Genomic DNA, 17,762 nt, shown 5'->3' with positions numbered 1-17,762 from the left:
TTTATTATTTTTTTTTTTTTTATTTAAGAGACAAGATACAGTTATTCTTTATATTGATCATTGCACCTAGCTGAGATAATGTAATAATTTTCGTAATCAATATTACTGCTGATTGTTGAATTGATGAGAATAAATTTATTTTCAAAGAAAAATATCTTGAAAACTGTAGGTAGTCAAAATCAAATGGAGTAATTAAAATATGGCGGTAGCATAAACATTAATTGTTTGTAAGAAAGTTTGAACATACTGAGAGGTTAGCACATATCATCGATAAGAGACGTGTATGTGAGAAAATTTGTATAATTGGCAATGCACCCGTGTACTGAATGGGAATTGTGGGTTCGAATCCCACCGGTGCCCTTAGATTTTTTCGCAAATTTTCTCACACACACGTCTCTTACCCATGATATGTGCTAACCTCTCAGTATGTTCAAACTTTCTTACAAATAATTAAATTGACTGCAAGTCGCTAAACCGTAAATCATAAACATTAATTTTCTTTAATCCATTTGAGAAAAAGCTGTGTGGCTTATATGACGATAATTTTTAGATTAAATTATTTTTATCTGAAGCCATTTTGATTGATCCTATTCTGTTAAGTTTTATGACGACATTAATAGTGGTAAAGTTGCCTGGAAAAGTTAAACGTCAACATTTGTTTATCTCTCGATTGTTTTGTTGTGCGATCATTGCAACGAGGTTCTACCAACTTGACTAGCCTATTGGTCCAAGCTAATCGATTAACCTACCCCATTCTAGTCGAAATTCTAGTACTACACCAGTGATGGAAAAGTTCGCGAAAACTCACTATGACTCGCGAACTTTTCCCTTGGTGAACTTCGTGAAATATCGCGAACTTTTCCAACACTGTACTACACTATGTTTGTTTTGATTTGCTATGAAAGTTTTACAGATCAAATGAGGGGTTCGTGGATTTTCCTATGTTTCGAGGGGTGCATCGATTAGCTTGGGACCGAAGAGAGTACCAGACCTGAGCCAAAAAGTTGAGCACGTTTCTTCGGGACCTTCCAGTCTTAGAGTTACCTCTATGGTTGGATTAACAAGTTGAGTGACATCCTCCATAAGGGTGAGTTTCTTCCATTGGAAGCAGTTAATCAGGAAGTGAATCTACATAATTTGGAACAGGTGGAAGCACAATCGTCCCCGAAAAGTTTCCCTTCTCCTGGATGATGCGATGAAGTTTATATGCGCTTGCTTGGATTTTTTGAAACAGTTGACCCTTTCACCGAATGAAACCGCTGCTAGTTCAGAAGGCAGCTGACTGTAAGCTTCTAAAGCACCTGACGGCAGCGTAATCTGTAAGTTGTTTCCACGGTAGAATAGGTGGAGCTAGTGATGAAATTTTCATCAGATTATCGATATAGGGAAAATGGATGTAATTTCGGCCAAAATGCCCCTAATTTGGGCCCGTACATAAATTCAGCAATTAAGCGGTGCCGGTGCTGTAGTGGTAAGTGTGATTACCTCTCACCCCAGCAGGCCTGGTTTCAATCCCAGTCGGCGCCGCCGGGATGTTCTGAGGCATAACATCTCTGATCACGCCTTCCTAGGGAAGTAAAGCCGTTGGTACCCGGTTCTAGAGTTGATGGGTCGATAGGTAGGGTCCAGGTGTGGGAGCTGCTTTCCTGGTGGTAGCATTGGTGAACAGCACGGAAAACAAACCAAAGGAAAAAAATTTCAGTAATCGACTAAATTTTCAATAGAGACCAAAAATATCTATTAGTACCATCCCAATGACGCGTTCATCTAGATAAAATTGATAAACAGCAGAGTTTTAGCGATGGGCCCAATCTTAGATCCATAGGCCAACATTAGAGCCATTTCTCTTACATACCGGTGGTTTAACATTTTCGATTGATACGCCTTAAATGTTTCTACTCTAAAATCGATAAAGGACTGAAGTGTTACTACTGGGGAAAATCCTCTAGTGGAAATTTTATAAGAGTATCAAAACCACGATGATCAAAACAGAAGTTTCTATATTTCATTCCAGATTCTAACATTTTGACAAGCTCATAAAACTAGCAAAAAGTGAAGTTGAATTGTTATGATCTATGCATAGTCTGATCAGAAGCTTTTCATAAAACGGTTTAGTCAGTATATGGCGACTGTGGTTGCCTGCCGTCAAAGAAATTCTTTTAATTTTCTCTCTGGTTTTCAGCCATTTCTGGGGTATTTCTGCTATTTCTGCAGCTGAATCCTGCATTGAATTACCATAGAATCTTGCTTCAAAATCTGTGTAACATCATTTGGAATTTGAATAATCTACTTGTAACATTATTTTCATGAACTAAAAATTGGCTGAAATTCTACCGTAAGCACTTTAAGCTCATTTACTTTGCACCGTACACTTCCTCTCAACAGCCACCCCCTCGCTACTGATGGAAAGAAAAAGTGAATAGGTTCCTAAACTTGAAGAAAAACGGCAGCGATAAAGTGAAACGTTTATGATACATCTTGGCTAAGTGATTCATAAATAAATCATTTTCCAGGACTTGCTTCAGTTGGAATACCCTATCGCTTCCTCCCTTCCCCTTTCCCACTCCATTCTGATGTGACTTCCTTACTACCAACACCCACCTATAAGTATTTTTCGGAGACGGCCCATATTTCGTCATATGTTCGTTTCATCTCACTCTGCTCGTCGGGCCGTTGGAACCATTAAAAATCGTGTTCTTACGTGTAGGTGCTGGGAAGGCTTGTCGTCGTAAAAACATATTTCGATAGATCGAAAACGATTCCCTCCGTCGTCGCTTCCGAGGGGAAAGGAGTCCCCACACGGGCAGAAGACCTGAACTCGTTGCCTCTTCCCCTGCGTCGGCACAGTTCGATTTAATGTCTTGATTTTCCATCATATCGTCGTAATGTTGCTCCTCCGGCGACGACTATGACGACTCCGGGATATGGCACGGGACTCGCCTTCATGAAGCTGCCTTCGCTGCCGAACCTCCGCCGCACGACAGGAAGGATTCGTAGGTGGAAAAAAGTATGATCAAGGGCGACGCTGATAAAAGCTTTCCTTCCGCCGCATCCTTTGGAACGTCTTATTTTCCTCGCTGCCCTGCTAAGTGGGAGGCAAACTTTAAATCAATATTGACTGTGATTTTCCTGCAGCACAGAATGATGAAAAGCGAGTGGCCGTGGGAGACGATGCGTGAGTATGACGAACAAATAGGACAAATTTATTTGACTTGTAGTTTCATGAGAAAATACCAACATTGGAAGTTTGACAAAATAGCCTAATGAACTGCAATAATTGTAAATTCTGTATTAATATTGATGCAAGTTGGTTGCCTCTCACTTTAACGCAACGTCGTCGTCGTCGTCGCCGGAGGAGGAGGAAGAGAAAGATAGGGAATCGAAATGATGAAGCAATCACGATACTGTCGTCTGTTTCAAGTTATTTTCCACCATCTGCTGCGATCCGAGGGCGACTCACTCATTCAGCGAATCAGGCAACAATCTTTCAATACCCCGTGATTTGATTGGAACAGTTTTCTCTTCGAGCAGTCTGGTGTCCGCTAAGATACTAAACTGAAGGACGACGACGGAGAAGCGGTAGCAGCAGCTGGCACAAAGAAATTAAATAAAATCGAAGAAATTAATTTTAATTTAATCAATTGAATTTCAGCGCAATTGCCCTGCGGAAATGAGCGGACGATGCGAGCAGGGAGCTTCCTTGGCAGCATTATAGCAAAAGTGGATTGTTGCCTTCCTTGAGCGGTGCATTCACGCTGAAAGGGAGACTTCAGGAATAAATGGTTCAGAATTTGAAAATTTTAGGATTGCAGCTATTTGTCGTTGAATTCTGCAATTGTGGGATTATTGTAAAAAATAAAAAAAGGCAAAAGTTCCGTACTTTACCCACCACTAGTAGCCAGATACAAGGAAGGACCCATCGCTAGCAGTCTTCATCAGGGCCTAGTATTCAAAAGCCGTTTATTTCCCAATAGAACGAAAATAAGCGACTTTTGAATAGTACGAGTAGAAAATATATGTTTACATACATTATTTCATCAATATAACTCAATTTAAATGATCACAAAGGGAGGAAAGAGGTATAATAAGCACCTTAAGTAATGCACACATTGCTGGATACGTAATGTAAATAAATTAAAAATGTTTTGCTTCTATACTTCAATATAATCGTTTTCGTCTACGGCTTGACGATTAATAGAGTGGAAATCAGCTATGTCGTAAAGAAATACAGATATCAAATTAGATGACAACGGTAGCATATTTTAGAGGTACGGGCGAATTGAGCACCAACATGCGTCATAATGAGCATATCTACAAAAACGGATAGTGACGTTACTTTTACATATTAAACGTGCTCAGAGGATTAGCATACAATTAATAAGCCTACACAGCAAAAAAAATAATTTTGATATCACGTCAAAGTGGATGCACTACAATCATGTCGAAAATATGGTGTAATATTACTTGCTAAAAGGGACAAAATTATCATTAATACAATGCATGAACTGACATTACGCTGCTTTTACTGCATTTGTTTATTTATGTGGTCATAAAAATTACATGAAATTTTCGACATGATTGTAGTGCATCCACTTTGATGTGATATCAAAATTATTTTTTTGCTGTGTATAAGTAAGGAAGAATTGTTTTATTTTTGAGCACAACGTAATATAGAGATTGATATTCAATTAATTACATGGCCGCTAAATTCATGACAGTTGATGATTGAACTGGTTTCACCATCTCTTTCCACCATTGAAGTAGCTGGAACAACTGCCAAATCGCAAGGAGGATCTTGCAACAATCTATGTATGTTAGGGTGGGTCATCAGTGTTCACTCGGCTGTCGACAAAAGCAGGCCACTCTCGATGTGTGCTACGCGATCGTCTGTTTTCTCGGCAGCAACCATTGTGTGGTCCTCCTCATTGATCTTCATCATCAGTTCTTTCGGTCGATGCGTCGTCGACTTTGGAAAGCAACCGTTTCGTGATGAGTGTGTGAGTGCTGACCACGTTTTGCGTCCATTGCTGCAATGGACGCGCTCTGACCCTCGTTGGCGTACAACAATTTGCCATACAATGAAACTACTGGAAGCGGCTCCAGTTCTGATGGAGGAGGCTTTTTGGATAGCGGAAGATAAAGTGTTTATTGTGTTGTACCTTTTGACTATAGTTTTAAAATGTATTGTATAGTGACCAAGAATCCTCGGCTCTGTAAAGTTAATTCGGTTGAGCCTTATCAAATAAATGAATAAACAAAAAAAAAAGGGTGGGTCACCGTTATATGAAAAAAAGCATACTTGACCTCATCAAGCTAGAACAACCTTTTTTTGGTTCCATTTGGGGTCCCAAACAACTGTGCAAAATTTGGGGACGATTGGTTGTAACCCGGCTTTGCACATTGCGTTTGAAATTTATATGGAAATTAGTATGGGAAAACCTAGTTTTTTGCATACCACAATTTTGCTCGAACCATGCAAATAATCTTGTTCAAATATAGCCCAGGAAGTACCTAACAACTTTGCTGAAGAAAGTACGGTGCTAGAATGTATCTAAAAAAAAGTTATAGCCGTTCAAATATTTATGATTTGAATTAAATGCCAAAAATCACATTTCCTGCCAACACTGCCGGTCAGATAATAATTTCGGAGTATCTCATCTCATCGACTTTGTATGTTCAAAAACAATCGATCTATCTCATATGCGAAGTTGGGGGGGGGGGGGGGCTTAGAACCCCCTCGCTCCCTTCACTCATATCAATCGAAGCAAAGATGCACACTGATATAACGTTGGAATTTCTTTTCTTATTAATTTGGTACGTTCAGAAGAATTATTCAAAAATAATTGCAAACCATAGTTTGGGAGAGGGGGAGCTTTTAACCCCGCTCCATTGACTCATATCAATGGATGTAGAGCTTCAAAACTGAAATAACTTCAGTGTTTCTCATCATGTCGAGTTGGTATGTTCAGATGTGCTCTTGAAAAATATTTGCTCAATCTAATTGGTGAAGGGGGGAACTTACTGTATCCCGTCCAATCCTCCCTTATATCAATGAAAGTAAAACTACAGGCTGAAATATTTTGGATTTTCCCATCTTCTCGAGTTAGTATGTTCGGATAGGTTATCCAAAGACGTTTGCTCAATCCCATAGGAACAGTTTGAAAGTAAGTAACCCCCTCCCCATACCCTTCTCTTTTGGTGTAATATACAATGTCAGATGTTTGCACACAAATATCATAGGATTATAATGATTATATTTCAGTTTGATATATTTTACGATTTCTTATGGTACTCTTTTCGATGTCATCCGATCACCTGGAGCAAATATTGCTGCTGAACTGGGTCGCGGGTTGATTTCTTGTTGAAGTCTAAAATTAGCTTCACCCCTTCTTCAGCCACACACCGCTTAAGATTAAGCAATTGTTTTTGAATAATTCATCTGAAAATAATAGAACGATAAGATAAGAAACTCCGGAGTTATAAATTTGATTGAGCCTTTACTTCCATTGATATTAATGAGTGAAGGAGCGAGGGGGAGCATATGAGATAAAACTATTGTTTTTGAATACCAAATGGAAAAGATATGAAACTTCGAAAGTATTTCAGTTTGGAATCTGACTTCTCTTGTTACACCGGCAGTGTTGGCAGGAAAAGTGATTTTTTGCATTTAATTCGAAACAACAATCTTTGAAAGCTATAACTTTTTTATATACATTCTAACACCGTACATACTTTGGCAAAGTTTTTAGGCACTATGAACTATATTTTAACGTGTTCAGTGGCATGGTTTAAGTTCAATTCTGGTCAAAAAAGTAGGTTTTGCCATACTAATTTCTATACAATCTTAAGACGCAATGCGGAAAGCCGGGTTAAAAGCAATCATTCCCAAATTTTGCACAGTTATTTGGGACCCCAAATGAATCCAAAAAAAAAACAATGTTCTGAAAAAATGATCATGATGACCCACTCTAATGTATGTACTCATTTGCCCCGTCTAGAACAATTATGGTTAACTCATTGTATTTGAAATGTGAAATACTATCAGACGTTTTAAAAAAAGCTAAATATTGTTTGTCATAATAAAGGTTCAGTGTTCACTCGGCTGTCTGTCACACGATCGTGTTTACTTGGCAGCAGCCATTTTGTGGTCCTCCTTATTGTTCCTCATCAGCAGTTCTTTCAGTCGATGCGTCATCGACTTTGGAAAGCAACCGTTTCGTGATGAGTGTGTGAGTGATGACCACGTTTTGCGTTCATTGCTGCAATGGAAGCGCTCTGCCCCCCGTTGACGATACTGCCATATAATGAAACCACTGGAAGCGGATCCTATTCTAATGTAGGAGACTTATTGGATAGCGGAAGATAGAGTGTTTTATTGTGTTTTGCCGTTTGACTCTAGTTTTACGGTTTTTTTCATTGGTGAACAAGATTCCTCGGCTCTGTAAAGTTAATTCGATTGAGTCTCATGAAAAAATCCGGACACATTGGAAACGCTGCCATTAGGGCATTTTTGGAGTAAAATTATTCAAAATTTCACTAAATCAAGCTTAGAGTGTATAGAATCACAGCAGGCATTGGTTGTCAGAATACGTTCATTTGTTTACATCTGCATCCTGCATGTTCGAAACGAAAATCCCGGTCTATCCGCTCGAAAGTTAGCAAAACTTTAGAATTTGTCGGAATCCACTCTGTGTGACGTTCTGAAACGGACTTGGCAAGGCTGCCACTACTCTAACAGTGGAACAGTGAAAATGGCGTCACAGTGATACCCAAGGAGATGAATTCGGCCAATACTCTGGAACTACGGCCAATTGAGGAATACTGGTCAACTGTGAAGCACATACTGAGCATGAGCCGAGAAATCCTCTGCACTACCACGCGGAATCATTGGGATGTTGGGTAAGAGTGTAGGGTTTGCAGCAGGGTTCGTTTTGGTAAATGATAAGCTGGATTGATGTCCTAAAGATATGGAGGGGTTACTGTATAATGGTCAACTGTGAAGCACATACTGAAAAAAGAGTGGAACTGCAATTGACCTGAAGGATTTCAAGCGGAAATGGAATTTGACAGCCAAACAAGTGAGAACAGGGCTTGTGCAAAAGATGATGGGCCGTGTACGAAGAAAAGTTCGAGCAATGGCCTATGGTAACTATGAACTATGATGAACGGATTTTTTCGCGACCAACCTTTATTAAAAAATTGGTAATGTTTCGTAGTCACACGAACAGTAGAAAAACAAATGTAAGTTCTAAGGTTGGTTTTAAAAGACCGTAATGTTCATACATTAGTATACTATATAGAACTTTTTCCCAAATAATGGTCAATATTGGAGAAAAGGAAGAAGCTCAGATCACCCCGTCTGCTCATTATGTCGCTTCCCCCTAGTAGAAGCTGCATAGGCTTTGAACAATCACTTCCACTGTAGTATGAGGGATATCGCAAATAGAAACCGTGTGAACTGTAGTCCACAGAGCATGTGAGATATCACTCTATTGCACAGCGTTTCCTGAAGATTAAATCAGTGATCGAAATTGTTTTACCACTCAAAAGACAATTTTAGATATTTGGTTTGTTGCAAGAAGTTTCTTATGAAAACATACACCTTTTTCTGGAAGTATCTTATTCGTGATGAATCCCCCTAAAAAAGAGATCAAAAATATGGTTGTCTCATTAGTGCAGATAGACTCAAGTGTAACAAAGCTGAAGAAAAATTATTACAAGCAGGGTTACTTCCACTCACTTGCTATAAAAAAAATGTTTTTCGGAATTATGAAATCATGATATAGTATAATGCTAATTAGTACTTGTAAGTTACAAGAGGAGGTCATGAAGTATATGTTTGACACATAAAATCTGTCAAAATTGCTTTCAGTGCGTCACAATCAGCGATTTTACGACTCGTGAGCGCTCACTCTGAGTGAACGCTCACGAATCATAAAATCGCTAATTGTGACGCTCTCAAAGCGAAATTGACAGGTTTTATGTGTCAAACACATACTGTACTACCTCTTCTTGTTATTTACTAGTACAACATAGCATTATTGCATCTAATGATTGCACAATTCCGAATAATATTTTTTTATAGCAAGTGAGTGGAAGCAACCCTGATTACAAGCAACATTGCTCGACTCATACCACGAACGTTGCGATTATCAGACCTGTGCTTTCTTCACTGCTTTTCAATCGAAACATGGATAGGCTAAAAGCGATTAAGAAGCGCTCATAGTACGATAACTCTATTTCGTATGCTTTTTCTGTTAAACGGGAATTGGAGAGAATCGTGTCAAGTGTGTGCGTCGTTCTATAATGTTATAAATTAAAAGTAAGGCAAATGCTTGCTTGTATAGGCAACAGCATAGACAGCACATGAACTAAAAAAGATAAAAATCATTGCATTGTGTTCGCTGTGGAGGATGATTGGAAATGCAACTTAAATTCAATTTAATACATTTTTGGTTGGCGTGCATAAATGTTTACATCATCAGGAAAATTCAGAGATTATTTCAAGGAAATTCTGCTAGCTATAGAGAAGTTTGGCGAACTTCAGGGAACTGAAGTGAACTTTCAGAAAGTTCTGCATACTAAAAAGACGTTCTGCGAACTTCAGCGCAGTTTTGTGAACTTCAGTGAAGATTTTCGAACAAATCTGCGAGCTTTAGAGACATTTTGCAAAGATTTGCGAATTTCACGAAAAAAAATGCCCAATTCTGTCACGTTCTGCGAACTTTAAAGAAGTTCTAAGAATACCAGAAAAAAATAAGAGCCTCTTCGAAGTTCTACACATACCAGGAAAAATGTATTAACAGGAATTTTAATTTGAATGTAGCTTCTATGACTCCCACTCCATTTAAGAGAAAACACTGCCACATCATTGAACAGCTTGTACATCATTCGGGTTCCGGCTACACTATTCAGTATATGGTTCTAGTTCAATGCTCACCGGCTCACAAATGACCTTCAAATTCTGGAAGTAATGCCAGTTATTTTGTCAGGTCGAAGCCAAAGATACTGTGCTCCTAATGAACTTCCACGTTTTTCGTGTTCCGGTTACACTGGTCAACATTCCAACCGCTCCACATTGTTCTGGATCCATGCTCTCCGGCTCCAAACGAACTGCGAGAATTCGGAATATCCACGGCCTCATCGCTGTCACCATCAATGAACAGATTGTCTAGTATTTGGGTTCTGGCTGCACTCATCGGTTTTTCTATGGCACTGCATAGCTGGGTCCATGCTCTCTGGCTCTGAAACTATCAAGGTCTGGTAGAAATACCACTTATTTTGTCAGATTACAAATACTGGTATATGTCGGGCCGAAGCCAAAGATACTACGCTCCTAATGAACTTCCACAATTTTCGAGTCCCGGTCGCACTGTTCACCATTCCTACCACTCCATATGGCTTCTGGATCCATGCTCTCAGGCTACCAATTCCGGTAGAAATGCGAATTATTTTGTCAGCAAGAATTCTCACCATTTATATCATCGCTGCCACGATCAATGAACAGCTTGTCCATCATTCGGGTTCCGGCTACACTCATCAGCATCTAGTTCCATGCTCGCCAGCTCAAAAACTAGCTTCAACAGCTGGTAGAAATGGCAGTTGTTCTGTCAAGCATCAAATACTGTTATATGTCTGGCCGTAGCCAAAGATACTACGGTCCTAATTAACTTCCAGGTTTTTCGGGTCAATATTCCTACCGCTCTACATGGTTCTGGATCCATGCCAACCAGTTTTAAAACTAGCTGCCAGAATTCGCACCATCTACGGTCGCATCGCTGTCACCATCATTGAATAGCTTGTCCAGCATTCGGGTCGCGGCTGCAGACTTCAGCATTCCAAGAGCTCCCCATGCTACTGGATCCAGCTCCTAATCTAGCTACATGGTCTTGTAGAAATGCTAGTTCTTTATCAGGTAACGAATATTGGTATGTCTGGCCGAAGCCAGAGATACAGAACCCCTCTATGTCTATGATTAGACACTGTAGAAGTAAACGAAATACGTATCTGTTATAGTTTAAAGTGATAGTAAACGTAAATAGAGAAAGTGAATTTGTGAAAGTGAAAGTGATACAATAGTAGTAGAATTAAAATGAAAAACAACGTAATAAGGTATTCAATTATTCTACTAAAACGCTCAATCAATTTAAACATTTGATATTTACATCTCTTAACGTTCTAATATTAGAGAAATATTACTGAATTGAATTAGAGAGCACTTGAAAAATTTAATTTTAAAGGTCTAAATCCTTTTTTTTTCAAATTTCTCGTGAATTTCATCTTCATTCTGCTTGTGAAAATACACATTTTTTTTTGCAAATAAAGTATATTGAAATCTCTTAAAGATCACGGGACATTAACGATTAACGATACACAACAAAAAATCAAGTAAGCAATTGAGAGGGCATAGCTTAAAATAGGGGATATGAATGAAATGTCAGCCTACATGCACCTAATTTGGGCCCATACATAAATTTAGCAATCGACTAAATTTTCAATAGCGACCATAAATATCCATTAGTACCGTCCCAATGACGCCTTCTTCTATTTAGATAAATTTGAAATATCAGATTTTGCATGCACGGATAACTTTAAATAAAAAAGTTTTTGCTAAAAATCCCTTCGTCAATGCCGAAAAATTACTCTAAAGTAAGATAGTCTTAAGATAGACAAAAATTTGTGTTGAACAAAGCAACTTTAAATTAATTCAGCTACAAGTTAGCTGGAGATCACATATCTTTAAAAATAAATATAGGTTTCAGTTTCATGTAAAACATGAAATTTCAGAACAATTTGCATACTGTGTTCAAAAAGCGGTTGAAAATAAGCGGAGTAATATGGTAGCTCAATATCATACACACTTAGAAAAAATCATGTAAATTTAGGTGCTCTGAGCTCAATCAAACGTACTTTTCGTCGAGCAACGAAGTTTTCAGTCTCGGAGCACTTAGTATTACATGACATGTTTGTTTACGTCTCATATTTTATGTCAAAGACGGATTCCGCCACGTGCAAAATTAGTTATTGCTAAGTGTGTAGGATTGTAAGTTTGGTATGATCTGTGATGAGGAAGCAGATTTGTTTGGCCGAATAATCTAAAATTTTCAAGAAAACCAATTCTTAAGAAAAGTTTAAGTCAATCTACTGGACTTAAAGGGTGTCCCACATCAAATTGCATCACGGAAAAACATGCTGTAGAAAATTACCCATTGGGTACTTTCTATTGAAAATTTGGGTAGAAGTAGTTTAGAGTGTATTTTTACACTGTATTTCTATCGTTGTCAGTTATTGGAAAGTTGGAAAAAATGCAGTCACCCGGAAAGAAACGTTTTGAATTGATTTTGGGCAAGCACCTGGAAAATCCTCAACTCTCTCATCGGGACATCGGAAAAAAAAACTGCGAATCGTGCAGTCAACGGTGAGTCGCGTCGTTTAATCACGCGACTCACCGTTGAGTACGAAACTCTGAGCACCGAACGGAATGAGAAATGCGGTCAGAATAGATGTTCTAATAGTGATCACAAGCGTGTCGTGAAAGCGTTTAAGCGGAATCCCAATGCTTCGGTCAGAGATGTGGCCAAAAAGTTGAATCTGTCCAAGTCTTTCGTTCAGAGAGCCAACGATCGGAAGGGACTGTATACGTACAAAGTGCAGAAGGCTCCAAATCGTGACGAACGGCAAAATACGGTGGGAAAGTTACGGGCCCGGAAACTGTACACCCAGATGCTGACGAAGCCTCATTGTCTCATCATGGATGATGAAACTTACGTCAAGGCGGACTTCCGGCAGCTTCCGGGGCTACTGTTCATCACCACCCAGCACAAGTTTAATGTTCCGGAGGAAGTAAGGAAGCAGAAACATTCAAAGTTTGCCAAAAAATACATGATTTGGCAAGCAATCTGCTCATGTGGCAAACGGGGTACGCCGTTCGTGACTACCGGGACTGTAAACGGGGAGATCTACCTCAAGGAGAAACGTCTGCTTCCCTCTGTTGAAGCAACACGAGGGCCCTACGATCTTCTGCCGGATCTAGCTTCGTGCCACAATTAAAATGTTGTCCTAGAGTGGTACGAAGCCAACGGGGTTACTTTCGTACCCAAGGACATGCGATTCATTTCACACGCACTCATTTTCCACTGTATGTTATTGCTGGCCTTACACTTGACGTACACTATAATAAAGCCACATAATATCACTTTTTGTAGCCGCTGTCGGGAGTCACATGGCACTGCAGCACAATGATTCCCCCAAAGGCCATTAATTGAAAAAATACATCATGAAAATCATGTTTTCTGTTCGTCCTTACATGGTCTTAGATGTATATTTCAAATTGTAATATTTGATTATACAAATTTTGAAGAAATTTTCTCGAAATAAGGTCGTATATGTGAGTGTGTCGGGTGGTTTGAAAATTTCCCTTGTATTTGTTAAATCTAAAGAACATTTTATAGTGATTAGTTCCAACTGTTTTGTACATATTTGTTTGAATTAAGATTATTTTTTTAGTTTATGTTTATTCTAGCGTTAATATTTAACTTTTGAACAGCAATTCTAAAAAAAAATATGCTGAAATCTTTGCAATTTCCAAAGATAGCATATCCCTGACCAAAGCTCCAGCAAAATATTCTGAAGAATACTCGATATCATTTGCACATTCTAGTTATTTAGGTTCATCTCTGCTCCGGGATTAAGTGACTTATATTTGTTTAACGAAAATCATCTACAAATTTAAAAAAAAAGGGATGGCACGTTAATCTAGCAACCAATTTAGCTCAGAAAATGTTTAGAAATAACAGTTTACGGGAAATCAATCTATAACAAGTAAATTGTATAAAACTGATTTTTAGGGGCCACTCTAAGATGCTTTTCAACAAACAGTATTAAACGTTTTACATTAGTGATAGACAATTGATGTCTTCAGCAAAGTTGCTACAATTAATTGTTTCTACAACTTTGTGCAATATTGTGCTGGTCTATCTCAAATAACTAAAACTTTTATATTTAGAACTCCGTATGCACAGAGACCAGCCTAAATTAACTCACTCTAAAAGATTTGCTGCAATAAATGGAAAATCTTCCCTGACGACTTTATTTACCTAAAACTAATGGTTCATGTGCAAATCATTGTTTCCTCACAGATAAAAATTCTGTAATGTTAACATTCATTCACGTAAACTTGCATTTAATTTCACGCAACCGAGCAACTTGTAAACAATTTTGTTTTCAACAATGGGATTTTGCATACAATGTTTGCTACATTGCATGAAATGTCTCAGAACTTTACATGATATATAATGTAAACGTATATGATATGTGACGCGCCATTTATGTGCATCATACTCAACAGAAATTTACACTACTTTTTCGAACTGAGCTCCTACTTTGGAACCACTGTGCGCAGCCCCTCTTTAACATTTCATTTAAAATTAAAGTACAGTGGACACTTTGCAGAAGACAGCAAAATGCTATATTTAGACGTTCATGAGTAACACGTAATTTTGGAATTAATTTAAGGTATTTTAAAAATTAAAATAAAAAGAAACTTTTTCTCCCATATCAATTATAAAATTATCTGAGCATTTTGAAGACAGCATGTTTATGTTCACTTGTTAATGTTAAGTTATATCCAAATACTTTGTTGAGCACAACCATGTGCCATAATTTTCCAACAACTCTTCTGAAGATCATATTTTTGAAACATTTGAAACAAAAAAAATAGATTAATAAAACTTATTGTTAAGGGGCACCCTAGTTTAAAGCTGAAAAATAGTTCTAGCAAGGTCAAATGAAGAGGTAGAATAATGATGGTTCCAGTCAAGTTGCTTGAAATACTTGTTTCTACAACTTTGCTGAAGAAGGTAATCAGCTGTATCTTAGAACAAAAAAGGTATATTTCTGATTTAAGTTAATATAAGGGTCATTTTTATTAAAGAAGGTCCATTTAATTATAAACAAAGTCTACGAAGACATCAACTCCATAAAATGAATAGAAACAGAGTAAATAATTTATTCCCGCTAGATTGCCATTTTGGACACTGCTTGATCGATCGTGTTGTAGGAATATATTCTTTTACACCATTTTCCATGAGCAAAGGCGTTACTCATCGCAGTAACCGGACAAGAAATCAGCACGGTCGAGGTCATACCCTAGTTCACGGTGTAAATTTCATGCTAGAAGTAAACCGTGAGCTATATGAGAACGGAATTTTGTGCGATCACTTTCTGCATTTCAAAAAACAGTCACGTAAAAATCATCCCAACTATTTTTAGCAGCCATCAAAGTTCATTTCCCAACAATCCAGATAACACGTCCCGATGATTTACAAACGATTGTCTAGCTCCATTACCGTCACGTTGAGCCATTATCGTTGTCGTAAACAAATTCTACTGAACATCACCCCGACCGACCGTCATCTCCTCTCCATTCCCAGCCATCAATTCCCGGGAAATACCATCATCATTTCGTCGAATTTAGCCGCTTTCGTTAATTAATTACTTCGCCTATTTCCATCGCAATGCCATTGGGATCGGACAAAAAAGAACAAGGAACCCTGCTAACTGTGGTCAACCTTTCTTTAACACTCCGATGGATTCACCGTCGCTGCCAACCCTCGTAGTCGTCGTCGTCGGTTGGTGTAAACGAGTAATTTCGATAAAACACTTGGCGTTCCTTAAAATAATCATTTCTAATCCTCCCCTGCTGGGAGCGACCCAGACAGGCCCTGGCCGAAAAGTAGACACGCAAGTAAGCAACCCACAGCAGACGTGTGAATGCGTGAAATCCTTTCGTGTGCTATTATTGGATGGCAAGGAGGCCTATATAGGAGGAGGCTGTTTTGTAATCCAGTTGATGGGCTTGCGACATTTGGCCTAGTCCAAAACGATGCACCATTATCATTATCGTGCCGTTTGCCATCGTTCCGACTCTTGCTTCCCTCTTCGAATACGGTTGGCAATTTTGCCGCTATGCTTGGTTTGCCAGGGGATATAGGAAAAGGTGAAAGACGCTATGTGCCCTGTTTGCCAGCTAGGTTATGTTTGAACTTGTTCGTGGTGGAGTCTCATATTAATTTTACAGATTGCAAACAATTTGCACGCGTTGATAGAGAGTATTTAGATTAGATAGCCAAAGCACTATCATAAATAGTCCTTGTTAGTTTGTATGCTGATGAGAAGCAAATTGTAAGGAAATTTTGGAAAAAATTCAAATCAATTTCAGTGTGTACTTTGGGTTCACATAAAATGACTGCGTAACAATCACTAAATCAAAAGTTCTAACCCACTTGCCGCAGATGGAAGGTCCAACACTGCATTAATTCATTGCAACATTGTATCAGTTTCAATTCAGCATTCTATTGCCCGCAACGAAATCGACCCATGTAGATACCCTTCAATTGAAAGATCACTTTTCAGAACACGACTCAACTTACCCAATGTAGCTCCTGACACCCGAGCTCTGCTAGTATATCCCTTCGCCGATGTGTTGTTGTGGCTTTTTTGTTTCGCTCGTCTTCAGTTATTGATCCAAAACGTGCTTCTCAGTAGCTCACGTTGCTGATGCAATCCCTTCGGTGCTAGCTGCCAATATCGATTCACGTCGTAGCAATAGAATCTAGATCAGCATTATCCAATTTCATGCCACCGTTTCGTCACGAAAAAACTCACTCGCAAACGTTTTCCAGCTAGTGATTTCACCATTCACTTCACTTCGCACAGTTGGGCTACGAAATCTGGCACTTTTGCTTCCGATAGAATTCAACTGCCATCTTCACGACCTATCAACTTGACTCCCACGATCAACTCCTTTCACTGATGAACTGAGGCCTCTAATTCACTGAAAGCATTACTACCGTGCGTAGCATCAATCAACTTGATGACCATGGGACCAATGGTACCGTCAAAAATTCTAACTCCCGAAAAGGGCACACCGCCACCGAATGTCGAATCGAATTTTGCGTTAATTCAACGCGCACGAGCACACCGAAAATCCGCGTCTTTATCGCGCCAGGCCTAATCTTCGAATAGCGTAATTATTAGCATCAGTGTTTAATTTTATAAAACCATAGATTTGAGACGCGCGCGCAGGTCTTCATCGCACGAGCAACGGCCATCGATTCCTTTCGCTCTCGTTAGATGCCAGCAGCCGTTTGGCAGAAGCAGAAGCCACCACCGCACGACACCGTAGCCAAACACAGATGCATCCATGGAAAACCGTAGGTCGGGGTGGATCGCGATCGGGTCACACAAAGTCGGCTCGGTCGTCGCTTCTGGCACTCGAGTCATCGCGCCATTCACCAGCAGGCAACACTGACTGGCTGGGCTCCAGATAGATCTCCGCGAAGACCGCATCATCATCGTCATCGTCGCCGTCATTGAATAGGCTTGGGGAGAGAAAGAGAACGGAGCGAAAACAAAACATTAAAATAATGAATGAGAGTTGGTACACTATTGATGGGGAATTGAGCGGTCGTGGGTGCTCTTATGCACACGTGCGATTTTTATCTTCATTTGACTCAGGTCGACGAATGGGAAGATGGGAGGAAGACAGTGAGTCGCCAAAACGAGAGACATTATTCAAAACAATCTGACGCACAGTGGTTTAAAAGTGAAAAATTCATGAGCTTAATTGAGTGCGAGGTTAACTGTGTTTAGAAGATTTTCTTAAGGTGCATCTCTACTTTCAAAAACTAACTTTTTTATTTTATCAAATATGTTTACTCCTAGGGCCTGGGCCGCCGCCCCCATTTCGTAGCCATGCGATC

General features: G+C 39.2%; 1 protein-coding gene and 1 pseudogene across 1 annotated transcript in view; one reads left to right on the top strand and one right to left on the bottom strand.

The window, feature by feature from the left end:
* LOC135711402 (uncharacterized) overlaps window positions 1-16,984 on the bottom strand; it is a 170,498-nt gene extending 153,514 nt beyond the window's left edge. Inside the window, exon 1 of the mRNA XM_065234279.1 lies at window positions 16,431-16,984. The gene's annotated coding sequence lies outside the window, so the exon portion shown is untranslated. The remainder of the gene's footprint in view (window positions 1-16,430) is intronic.
* Window positions 1-17,762, top strand: part of LOC135711342 (uncharacterized) — a 59,548-nt pseudogene that overhangs the window by 16,046 nt on the left and 25,740 nt on the right.

Source organism: Ochlerotatus camptorhynchus, unplaced genomic scaffold, assembly GCF_037179485.1.
Source record: "Ochlerotatus camptorhynchus isolate MF236.1 unplaced genomic scaffold, CSIRO-AGI_Acam_v1.1 ptg000432l, whole genome shotgun sequence".
NCBI classification, from domain to species: Eukaryota; Metazoa; Arthropoda; class Insecta; order Diptera; family Culicidae; genus Ochlerotatus; species Ochlerotatus camptorhynchus.
Note: the sequence above shows the minus strand (reverse complement) of the source record. Positions and strands in the feature narration are given on the sequence as shown.